Source organism: Stenella coeruleoalba, assembly GCF_951394435.1.
Source record: "Stenella coeruleoalba genome assembly, chromosome: 8".
Taxonomy (NCBI): Eukaryota; Metazoa; Chordata; class Mammalia; order Artiodactyla; family Delphinidae; genus Stenella; species Stenella coeruleoalba.
Window position 1 is genome coordinate 40,647,051 of NC_137154.1, and position 10,794 is coordinate 40,657,844.

The window sequence follows — 10,794 nt, forward strand, 5'->3', positions numbered from 1 at the left end:
TCTTGTTCCTTCATCTGGTACATAGCCCTCTGCCTTTTCATCTTGTCTATCTTTCTGTGAATGTGGTTTTTGTTCCACAGGCTGCAGGATGGTAGTTCTTCTTGCTTCTGCTGTATGCCCTTTGGTGGATGAGGCTAAGAGGCCTGTGCGGGGGTCCTGGTGGGAGGGACTGGTCGTGGGTAGAGCTGGGTGTTGCTCTGGTGGGCAGAGCTCAGTAAAACTTTAATCTGCTTGACTGCTGATGGGTAGGGCTGGGTTCCCTCCCTCTTGGTTGTTTGGCCTGAGGCGACCCAACACTGGAGCCTACCTGGGCTCTTTGGTGGGGCTAATGGCAGACTCTGAGAGGGCTCACACCAAGGAGTACTTCCCAGAACAACTTCTACCAGTGTTCTTGTCCCCACGGTGAGCCACTGCCACCCCCTGCCTCTACAGGAGACCCTCCAACACTAGCAGGTAGGTCTGGTTCAGTCTCTATGGGGTCACTGCTCCTTCCCCTGGGTCCCGATGCGCACACTACTTTGTGTGTGCCCTCCAAGGGTGGAGTCTGTTTCCCCCAGTCCTGTCGAATTCTTGCAATGAAATCCCACTAGCCTTCAAAGTCTGATTCTCTAGGAATTCCTCCTCCTGTTGCCAGACCCCCAGGTTGGGAAGCCTGACGTGGGGCTCAGAACCTTCACTCCAGTGGGTGGACTTCTGTGGTATAAGTGTTCTCCAGTCTGTGAGTCACCCACCCAGCAGTTATGGGATTCGATTTTGCTGTGATTGCGCCCCTCCTACCATCTCATTTTGGCTTCTCCTTTGTCTTTGGATGTGGGATATCTTTTTTGGTGAGTTCCAGTGTCTTCCTGTCGATGACTGTCCAGCAGCTAGTTGTCTAAAACATCTAAATTTTGAATAAAGATGAGATCTGACAGGACAAGGAATAGGGTGAGGTGAGCAAGGCAGGTTCATGTAAATGCCATGTACCATCCTGCCTTCATTTAAAATGCTGATATTTTGTTCATCACAGATTTTTACATTAATTTTTGTTTTTAGAAATATTTTATTAATCAATATATATTTTGCTTTCTCAGTTTTTGTCACTGCCTTAAATTTGGCACTAGAGGAGAATGCCTTACTTGCTCAGCCTAATCCAGTCCTGCTTACCAGCTTTTACAAGTACAACGTCTTCTTCCAAGTTGAAACAGCTCATGTGATCCATTTCTTGTAGGAGGTGTTTGTCAGTTTTGATTCAGTACACCTGGTTTGCCTCGTGACTCCAGCTCTCCAGTGGGTTCAAAAAATTATGATTTTGTAGATTATCCAGCTTTTTCTCATTGTTAGGGTTGGAGTGACACTCTTGCTGCTTTCTAAATCCTAAGCAGGAGTGGAACTTTTTTTAATTACCATTTTAACCATTTAAAATTGTACAGTTCAGTGGCATGTAGTTTATTCACAATGTTAAGTAACCATCACCACTATCCATTTTCAAAATTTGTTCATCATCCCAAATGGAAACTCTGTATCCATTAAATAATAACTCCCCATTCCTTCCTCTCTGCAGCCCCTGGTAACCTCTGTTATACTTTCTGTCTCTGAGTTTGCCTATTCTAGATACATACCTCTCATCAGTAGAATCATACGCTATTTGTCATTTTGTGTATGACATTTCACTTAGCATAGTATCCTCAAAATTTATCAATATTGTAGCTGTTACAGAATTTCTTTTAAAGACTGAATCATATTCCACTGTGTGTACATACACATTTCATTTATCTGTTCATCTGTTGATGGATACTTGGGTTGTTTCCACTTTTTGGCTATTGTGAATAATGCTGCTATGAACACTGGTGTACAAAATATCTGCTTGAATTCCTGCTTTCAATTATTTGGGGTATATAACTAGAAGTATCATTTTTAAAATTTAAAATTGTTTTGATTTTAAATGTCATGTAAACATATTACTAAAATTCAGAAAGGAGAAAAAAATTACTTTTAAACAATTACTGTATTTTTTCCCGGATTTTATTCCCATTTATTTTTGTTTTCTTTAACAATAATGTACTGTGTCAGGTTCCCTGGGAAGCTGAGCTGGAGATCTGCATGCAAAAAGTGTACTAGGGTGTTCTCCTAGATCAACACCTGTCAGGGAGTGTAAAAAGGATATTGGGCAGAGAGGAAAGTTGAACTGCACAAGGAGGGCTGGTCCCCAGGGAGCTCCAAAGCTGGGCCAGGACTTCAGACTTGTACCTCCTTCAGACAAGAAACCTGAGCCTTTACACCTCCCTGGACTAGTGCAGCTTTGATGGCATATGACCTATGCAATCACACAGGGCCCCCCACACTCAGAAGAACTCCATGTCTCGGTTTAATTATCAGCTGTCACAGACACTTGTCTTAATTTTTCTTAAAATTTCTTAATTTTTTAATTTTTAAAAATTTTTTTAATTTTTGTTACTTTCTTAATTTTTGAACAAGGGACCCCACATTTTCATTTTCACTGAGCCCTACAAATTACATAGCTAGTCCTGTCCTCCACTGTACATTCGATGAGAGTTATTCCCAGGGAGGGAGCCAGACCTTGAACAAGGCAACCTCTTTTGTCTGAAAGCCATTCTCAGAAAGTGACTCATCTGGGAGCTATCAGCCACCCATACTCCAGAGAGCTGGAACAGTGTAAGCCTCAGTCTGAAGGCATTTAGATGGTAAATGACAGCAACTACTACAAGGAGCTTCAGACACGTAATACTTTTACATAGTTGGAATTACGCTGCATATATATAGATTTGTTGTCTGCTTTACACCTGATGTCATATCATAGACATTTTCAGTGAAACTGTATTGTCTTCATAGCTATCCTTTTTAACTCTATGCACTATTTCAAGGGCAGATGTATTTTACGTAATGATTTCATTTCCCTCATCAGTCATTATTTCTATATCTATTTTACTATTTCATCACCTATAATTTTCTCACCAGCTCCTCAAATTTTCTGTGGAAACAATGAAATACAAACTTCTCTACTGATTTACTGTTAAACAGTTAGGTTTCTGACTTATTGCTATTTAAATAATGTTATAATGAACATCTTCCTTTATACAGGATTTTCTATGATTGATGTCAATTCCCTTGGTGTAGATTTCTATATGTAGAATTATTAGTTGAGGTAGGCCAATTTTATGGCTTTTGATACAAACTGCCAAGTTGTTTTCCCAAAAAATTATATCAATTACATACCCAGAGACAGGAGAATACCAGTTTCACAGCATCATGGCCATTACTGTGTATTATTTTTTAAAATATTTTGTGGTTCATATTTTTTAAATGTTTTAAATTATTTTTTCTCATTTAATTAGCAAAATAGTACATCAGAGTTGATTTAGTTAACAATTTATGAAAAAAAGATTAAAACACACAAAAATTGAAAGAACTGTACAGCAAATACCCATATACCCAATACCTGGACTTAAACATTTTGCAATATTTGCTTTAACACATACGTTGATATCTAGCCATCCCTCTATCCATCAATACCTATTTTTTAAATTTACCTCAAAGTAAGTTGTATTCAACATTATTCTTCATCCCTCACTTTAGCATGTGTACCACTACACAGAGTTCAATATTTTTTTTACTGGTCTTTTAAAATGTAAAATTTAAATACAATAAAATGCATAAATCTTAAGTGTACCATTTACTGAGTTTTGGCAAACACATACACCTATGAAACACAAACGTCTATCATGATGCCATAAAGTTGCTTCATGCCTCCTTCCATTAAACCCTGCCCCCAGTACATGTCCCCCTCCCAGAAGCAACCACTATTTTTAGTTTTTTAAATGATAGTTTACATGAGCCAATTCCAGAACTTCATATCAACGGAATTACACAGTATGTAAGTTTTGGGGATGAGAATTCTTTCACTCAGCATAATGCCTTTGAGATTCATCCCTGTTGTTTCATGTACTAGCAGGTTTTCTTCTCCCTTTTTATTCCTGAGTAGTATTCCATAGCATGAATATACCACAGGTATTTATTGATTCTCCTGTTAATGGACACCTGGGCTTTGTCCATTTTTTGTCATTTATGAAAAAAGCTGTTAAGAATTTCAGAGATTTTTATCTCACATTTATTATTATGAGTGAAGTTATGCATTTTCATTGTATTTATTTACCAGTTGTAATCTCTCTTTAATGAATTATATATTTACTCATGACATTTGCTTAATAATTTCTTGGAGTTTCAAGCATTTTCTATACAAATTTAAGAGCTTTTTTAATAGTAAAGGTATTCCTTCCATAACTACCTTACTTGTAGTTTGTATTTAACTGTTTTTATTACTTTGGGGGGGACAGTAACGGCCAAATCTCAAAATTTACTTATAAAATAGAAGTTCTATTTTATAATATATTCTGAAATTATCTAAGAGGATTAACTATATATATTTAAAGAATTTTTTTGTTCTCTGTGGAAATTTAATAGCACTATCACAGAAATACACACACACACATTTACAAAACTTTACAGAGACAAAATGGTTTAAATTTTACTTTAAATTCATGTGTAAGTTCTACACTATCACTAGATTCATAGCTGAGAGCTTATTATGAAGTTCTGAAATTGAGTAATAAGAAGCCTTTGATTCTGGCATATATCTGGAGAAAACCGTAATTCAAAAAGGTCCATGTACCCCAATGTGCATTGCAGCACTACTTACAATAGCCAGGACATGGAAGCAACCTAAATGTCCATCGACAGAGGAATGGATAAAGAAGATGTGGTACGTATATAAAACGGAATATTACTCAGCCATAAAGAAAAAATGAAATAATGCCATTTGCAGTGACATGGATGGACCTAGAGACTGTCATACTGAGCGAAGTAAGTCAGACAAAGACAAATATCATATGATATCGCTTATATGTGGAATCTAAAAAAAATGGTACAAATGAACCTATTTGCAAAACAGAAATAGAGTCACAGATGTAGAAAACAAACTTATGGTTACCAAGGGGGAAAGGGAGGGAGAGGGATAAATTGGGAGATTGGGATTGACATATACACACTATTATATATAAAATAGATAACTAACAAGAACCTACTGTATAGCACAGGGAACTCTACTCAATACTCTGTAATGACCTATATGGGAATAGAATATAAACAAGAGTGCATATATGTATATGTATAGCTGATTCACTTTGCTGTACAGCAGAAACACAATATCATAGATCAACTATACTCCAATAAAAATTAATTTTAAAAAAAGAAGCCTCTAATTCTGATTACCAATTCCAATGGGGGAGGGGGGTTACACCACCAAGCAATTCTTCAACACCAGCTGGGTGTCCTACAATTCAACTAAATTCTGATATTGTCTACCTGGAGATAGCATCAGAGCCTACAGTTTAAGTGTTCAGCCTCACAGGACGTCACCCTTCCACACACAATTCAGACGCCAACCACAAGTCCAGGTTGTCACCTGTGCTTCTTAGAGATCAGAGGTTCCCATGACCTCCTGGAGTTTGATTAATTGCTAGAGCGGCTCACAGAACTCAGGGAAACATTTTACTTACTAGAGTTACCAGTTTATTATAAAAGTACAAACTCAGAAACAGCCAGAAGAAAGAGATGTATGGGGCAAGGTATGTGGGAAGGGGCATGGAGCTTCCATGCTCTCTCCAGTCATACCACTCTCCCTACATCCCCACATGTTCACCAACACAGAAGCTCTCTGAACCCCATCTTTCTGGGGGGTTTTATGAAGCACTTGTTACAGAGACATGATTGAGTAAATCATTGGCCACTGGTGATTAAATTCAAATTTAGCCCCTCTCCCCTGCCAGGAGGTCAGGGAGTGGGACTGAAAGTTCCAGCCTCTAATCACTTAGCTGCCTCTACTGGCAACTAGCTTGCATCTTTGGGATCAGTCCAAAGTCACCGCATTAACATAACAGACACCTTTGTCACTCTCAAGGCTTAGGAAATTCCTAGGGTTTTACTAGTTCTGTGCTGCAAACAGGACAAAGGCCAACTATATATTTCTCATTATAAATCACAGCATAATGCTGCTAAAATGCCTCTTTTTCAAAGTTTTCATTTCCCCTGGGAAAACAGTTACTGAAAAACTGTATTTAGGAAATTAGGTTAAAATACTGCTTTTGGATCAATCCATGTGCAAGCAAGACACTGTTTTTTTTTTTAAGTCTGGCTCTTCCTCTCTCTTGGCAGGATTTGAAGATCTCTAATTAACTAAACTTCCAAATTGTACAGAGATTATAGTTTTTGAAGTAGAGGGCTGAAAGCTTTCTATCAAAGGACCTATTGTGAGAGAAAGTAGAAAGAAAATGAAGTGGTTGCTAGCCTGGTGTATATTAGGATATTATCAGAGAGAACGATGGCACTTGTCTTTGGAGAAGCTGACAAATCCAGGTAGCAGGGTACCCAAATGGGAATTTTACTTAATGATCTGGCAGTAATATAATGTGATGGTTAACCTCATGTGTCAACTTGACTGGGCCAAGGGATGCCCATTTCTGGGTGTGTCCTTAAAGACATCAAAGAATGGATTTTGTTACATCCACTTTCCTTTCCCTTTCTACTTGGAACACAATGTCCCATATAAGACGAGAAACTTGAGAAGTATTTCAGTAAAACTTGCCATGCACATCAGAGGGATAATAAGTCCTTGGGTATAAACTGGTTCTATGACCCAGACAGCAATTTCTGATCCCAACACTTATCACATTTCCTGTTATACAGGCTTATAGAACTGTTCCTTTACATCAGAAAACTTAACCGTTTGTAATGCTATATGTGATTATTTGATTGATATAGTCATCCCCCCAGTAGACTATAAGCCCCAGGAAAGTGGGGACCATGACTGGTTTTGCTCACCATTACATCTCCAGCATCTAGTCTAGTAGATGTTCAATAATTCTGTGATGAATGACTGAAGAAACATGTGGCAAGTCCAGAGCCCAGACTTCTGGTTCCACTGGTGCTGCCTTGTGTGACCCTGGACAGAGAATTACATTTCCACTGAGTCTCAGATACCACGTTTGGAAGAGGGTCTTCAACAAGATGGTGACTAAGTGTTCATCCACTTTAGACTTCTAATCTCTTTAAATACAAGAAAAGAAACAAAAGATGTCAAGATTAGACGATGGACCAGTAGGGTGCTGGAGGAGAGGCAGTGGCAGAGGGTGGTTGGCTGAGCATCCCCAGGAAACGGCAGGAATGACTCCTGGGAGAAGTGTGATCTGTCTGCAGCCTTTGGAAAATTGTGAAGGGAAAGAAGTTTCTCATTGAAAACCTCTATTTTCTTTCTGTATCCCTTTCTTAAGTTCCCACACCTACCACCATCAACATGACCATGCCAATAACTCCAGCAAATCAGTGTCATCACGCCTCCCATTCTGTCCTGCCTCTAAGAAAATGCTGGAATTAAACATATTCACATGTAAATGCAGTTTTAGTAACCTTCTAACACTTTACTCTCCTGCCATCAGGGTTTGCATTTTCCAACTTAGCCTGTTTGGGGGAATAAATTAAATGATAAGGATTGAACTTCAGGCAAGGTGGGGACTTTTTTGTAGTGGTCAAAGGGAGACTTTCATAAGGCTCCTCAAATCCCATGCAGAGGTGCCACGCTCTACCAGCTTCACCTCAGTACCTGGCTCCTAGGAGCATCAGGAAAATCCAAGTGCACAAACCCAGTTCCTACATACCACTTTGCTATTAAAATCATCATTTAGGTTCCCTACATCCCAGGGCTGGGACTCTGGTGAGGCATGTGAGGCACTAACCTTGGGAGCAAAATAAGAGGGTACTGAAATACTTAGTAATCAAGATAATATTCTAATATAACACTTTAAAATCAAAATTAATGCAAAAAATCCATGATGAACAAGATATCAAATTTTTAATGAGCAAACATCAGTATTGTTGATTTTTTTCTTTTGCCTCGGGCTCCAATATGGCTCGGCTAGGCACTTCCTTGACTCTCACTCCCTTCCATTCTGATGAAATGCAACTGTGAGTGCACATAATGAAATGTGCCACGGAGGCACCTTGTGCTGATTGCATCACTGTGTGCTGGGGTGGGGGGTTGGGAGAGCACCCAGGGCTCAGGTCAGGGGAGCATCCATCCAGGAAGGGCAGGGAGCCCTCAGAATGCATCCTGCAGGGAGGTTCCCAAAGCCCAAGAAAGGCGCTCACTGGAGCACAACAACCCTGTTGAAACCATAAACGCTCCCAGCACACAGAAATGTCAGAGCCATGTACAGGGTTTTCACATTCCGCCCGGCATACTAAAGACGGGATCTCTGCCATGAAACAGTGAAATCCTCCATTTCCTGTTCTACAAAAACTTCCCTGTCCTGAAAAAATCCACAAACATAATATTGCTTGTTTTCTATCACTCTAGGAGCAAATGCAGGGAAGGGGGACAAAGAAAGCTATTTCTCTTTGCTGAGCGCTGAGAGAACATAATAAATGATGAAAATGATGACAGGGAAGGATCTGTGTTCTGAGAGACTTTTAGTGAGTCATGAAGACCTCCTACACACACTGTCCCCAAGGGGCAGTGGAGGTGGAGATGAGGCATCTCATCGGTGCCGTTAGTGAGTCAGGCTGCTGTCAAGGCTACAGCCCTCCTCCGCTAACGTAGGCAGGGGGAGAATGCCAAAGGAGAAATGCTCCTTACCTTAAGTGAATGGGAGGATATTTTTGAAATGGAAATTAATCGTTTTTGAAAATAAATAATGGAAAGGGGCCACTCTTGAACCGAGTACCATACTGCGTAACAGCTGTGGCCAGCCAGACAATGCAAGCTGAATGATGTTGGGGAAGGCAGGCAGGGGTGACCTCAGACACCCAGTAGGTGCTATCACTCCACTCCTAGTGCCTCGGCATCACTGTGCTCCAGCTGCAACGCCAATATCCATCCTAGGCCATCTCCACTGACCTTTGGTTAGACACTGAGGGCTAAGTTTATCAATGACCTCTCATACTATTTTTTCCATTTTCCTAGAAGACCAGTGAGTGAAAAGATAGGTAACGTCAGTTAATCACATAAATACTGCACGATCATCACAATTGTTAAGGCATCACAAACAAAAATGCCTCATACCATAAGAAGGAAAAATCTGACTAGTAAAAGAGGCAAAGTAATATGATTACTTTCTTTTTACACTGATGGGTCAATTCTCTAATGGAGATTCTAAAGATTATCCCGCTGAGCTAAAGACCACAGTGCTGATAATCGCCCCACTTTTTTGTGTGTGTGTGGTACACGGGCCTCTCACTGCCGTGGCCTCTCCCGTTGTGGAGCACAGGCTCCGGACGCGCGGGCCCAGCGGCCATGGCTCGCGGGCCCAGCCGCTCCGCGGCATATGGGATCCTCCCGGACCGGGGCACGAACCTGTGTCCCCTGCATCGGCAGGCGGACTCCCAACCACTGCGCCACCAGGGAGGCCCCGCCCCCACTTTTCTACTCTGAAATAAGCAGACCTCGTTCCTAAAAAGATACACACAGAAAGGGCTGGCTGCCAGGGACGCAGGATGCCCCTGGCCCAGTGAGGGTGGCTGTACTCTCATGTCTTCCAGGTCCAGGTCTCAACACCCTGGAAAAGGCCTCCAGGCTCGGTACCCAGCCAGGCTGGGGTTTGCCTAGAGCCGCGCCCAGATCCAGCGGGCGGCACACCCTCCGGACAGCGGACTGTGAGCTAAGAAAAACCAGGAGTAACTGGGCCCAAGGGCCCTACGCTCAGCCAGCCAATGGCCATGGAAGTGGGACGGGACCTCGGGGTCTCCGGGGCAATTGGATACTGCAAGACTTCGCAGCTCCAGCCCCGTACCATGGTGGGAACCTCGCGAAGCTGAGGCCTTCGCGGCAGCCCTCAGCAGCACTCTCTTCCTGCTACTCTTTGCGCTGGGGGTTCGCCAGTATGGCGTTCGGGGCTGCCATTTACCGGCGACATCTACTCGCTGGCCGTCTTGGCCAAGCTCCCCTATGTCTACATGAAAAAGTAGAGCCAGCTGTACCATGAGGTACAGCCTGACTTACCTCGGGCAGGGAGGGCCCGGGCCTTCCTCCTGGGTGGGCTGACGCTTGTGGGTGCGAGCTGTCAGGACCCCTCTCCGTGTGTCCGCAGCGTGGAGTGAGGCCCGCTTCCCAGGCCGGGGGTCGAGGTACTCGGGCGCTGCCGCCGCGGGGTTGGGGGAGCGCCCAGCCCAACCGCGAGCCCCTACCACCTGACACCAGCTGGATCTCGGAAGGAATCTCGCGTACCCGAGAACTACGAGGAGCCGCTCCCGCGCCTGCGCAGTGGGGCCTGGGACTCGCGCAGGCCGCCCTGTCGGGAGTGGAAGGCGCTACCTTCAGCGCGCCCAGCCTCTTGAGCCTACGGAGCCGCGCGCCATGCGTAGGTTAGCTTCCACCCACCGCTTCTCTACAAAGCCAGGCGTCCGAAATCTAGGACCGAGTTAATGGTTAATAGGAGGTCGTTGGATGTTTGCGTTTGAGAACGGCTGGTCTAGGCGTCTGCGGAGAGGCTGAGAGAGCGCAGGTGAAGGCCTCTGGGAAATGACCGTGAAAGAGAGAATGAACTAATGAGTGAAAATCAGTGCGGAGTCGCAGTGCCGTCCTGTCTGCCCGGAGCCAGGAGCGTCCCCGCAGCAAACACGGAGACTGCGCCGGCCGTGGGCGAGACTCCCTTGCAGAGCGGGCGCCCGGGGGCAGGTCCTTTGGTCTTCCCCGTTTTACAGAGGAGGAAACTGCGGCGCAGACCAGCTGAGTGACTTGCAGGCAGC

At 43.2% G+C, this 10,794-nt stretch overlaps 1 protein-coding gene across 5 annotated transcripts in view; it reads right to left on the reverse strand.

Annotated features, from left to right (window-relative positions):
- Positions 1-10,187, reverse strand: part of CALCB (calcitonin related polypeptide beta) — a 157,601-nt gene extending 147,414 nt beyond the window's left edge. For 3 of the 5 annotated variants that reach the window (XM_079928710.1, XM_079928704.1, XM_079928703.1), the window contains exons 1-2: positions 10,049-10,187; positions 6,877-7,101 (exon numbers count right to left, since the gene is read on the reverse strand). The gene's annotated coding sequence lies outside the window, so the exon portion shown is untranslated. The remainder of the gene's footprint in view (positions 1-6,876; positions 7,102-10,048) is intronic. The other 2 variants (XM_079928705.1, XM_079928706.1) reach the window with 2 other exon arrangements.
- Positions 10,188-10,794: the final 607 nt, after the last annotated feature.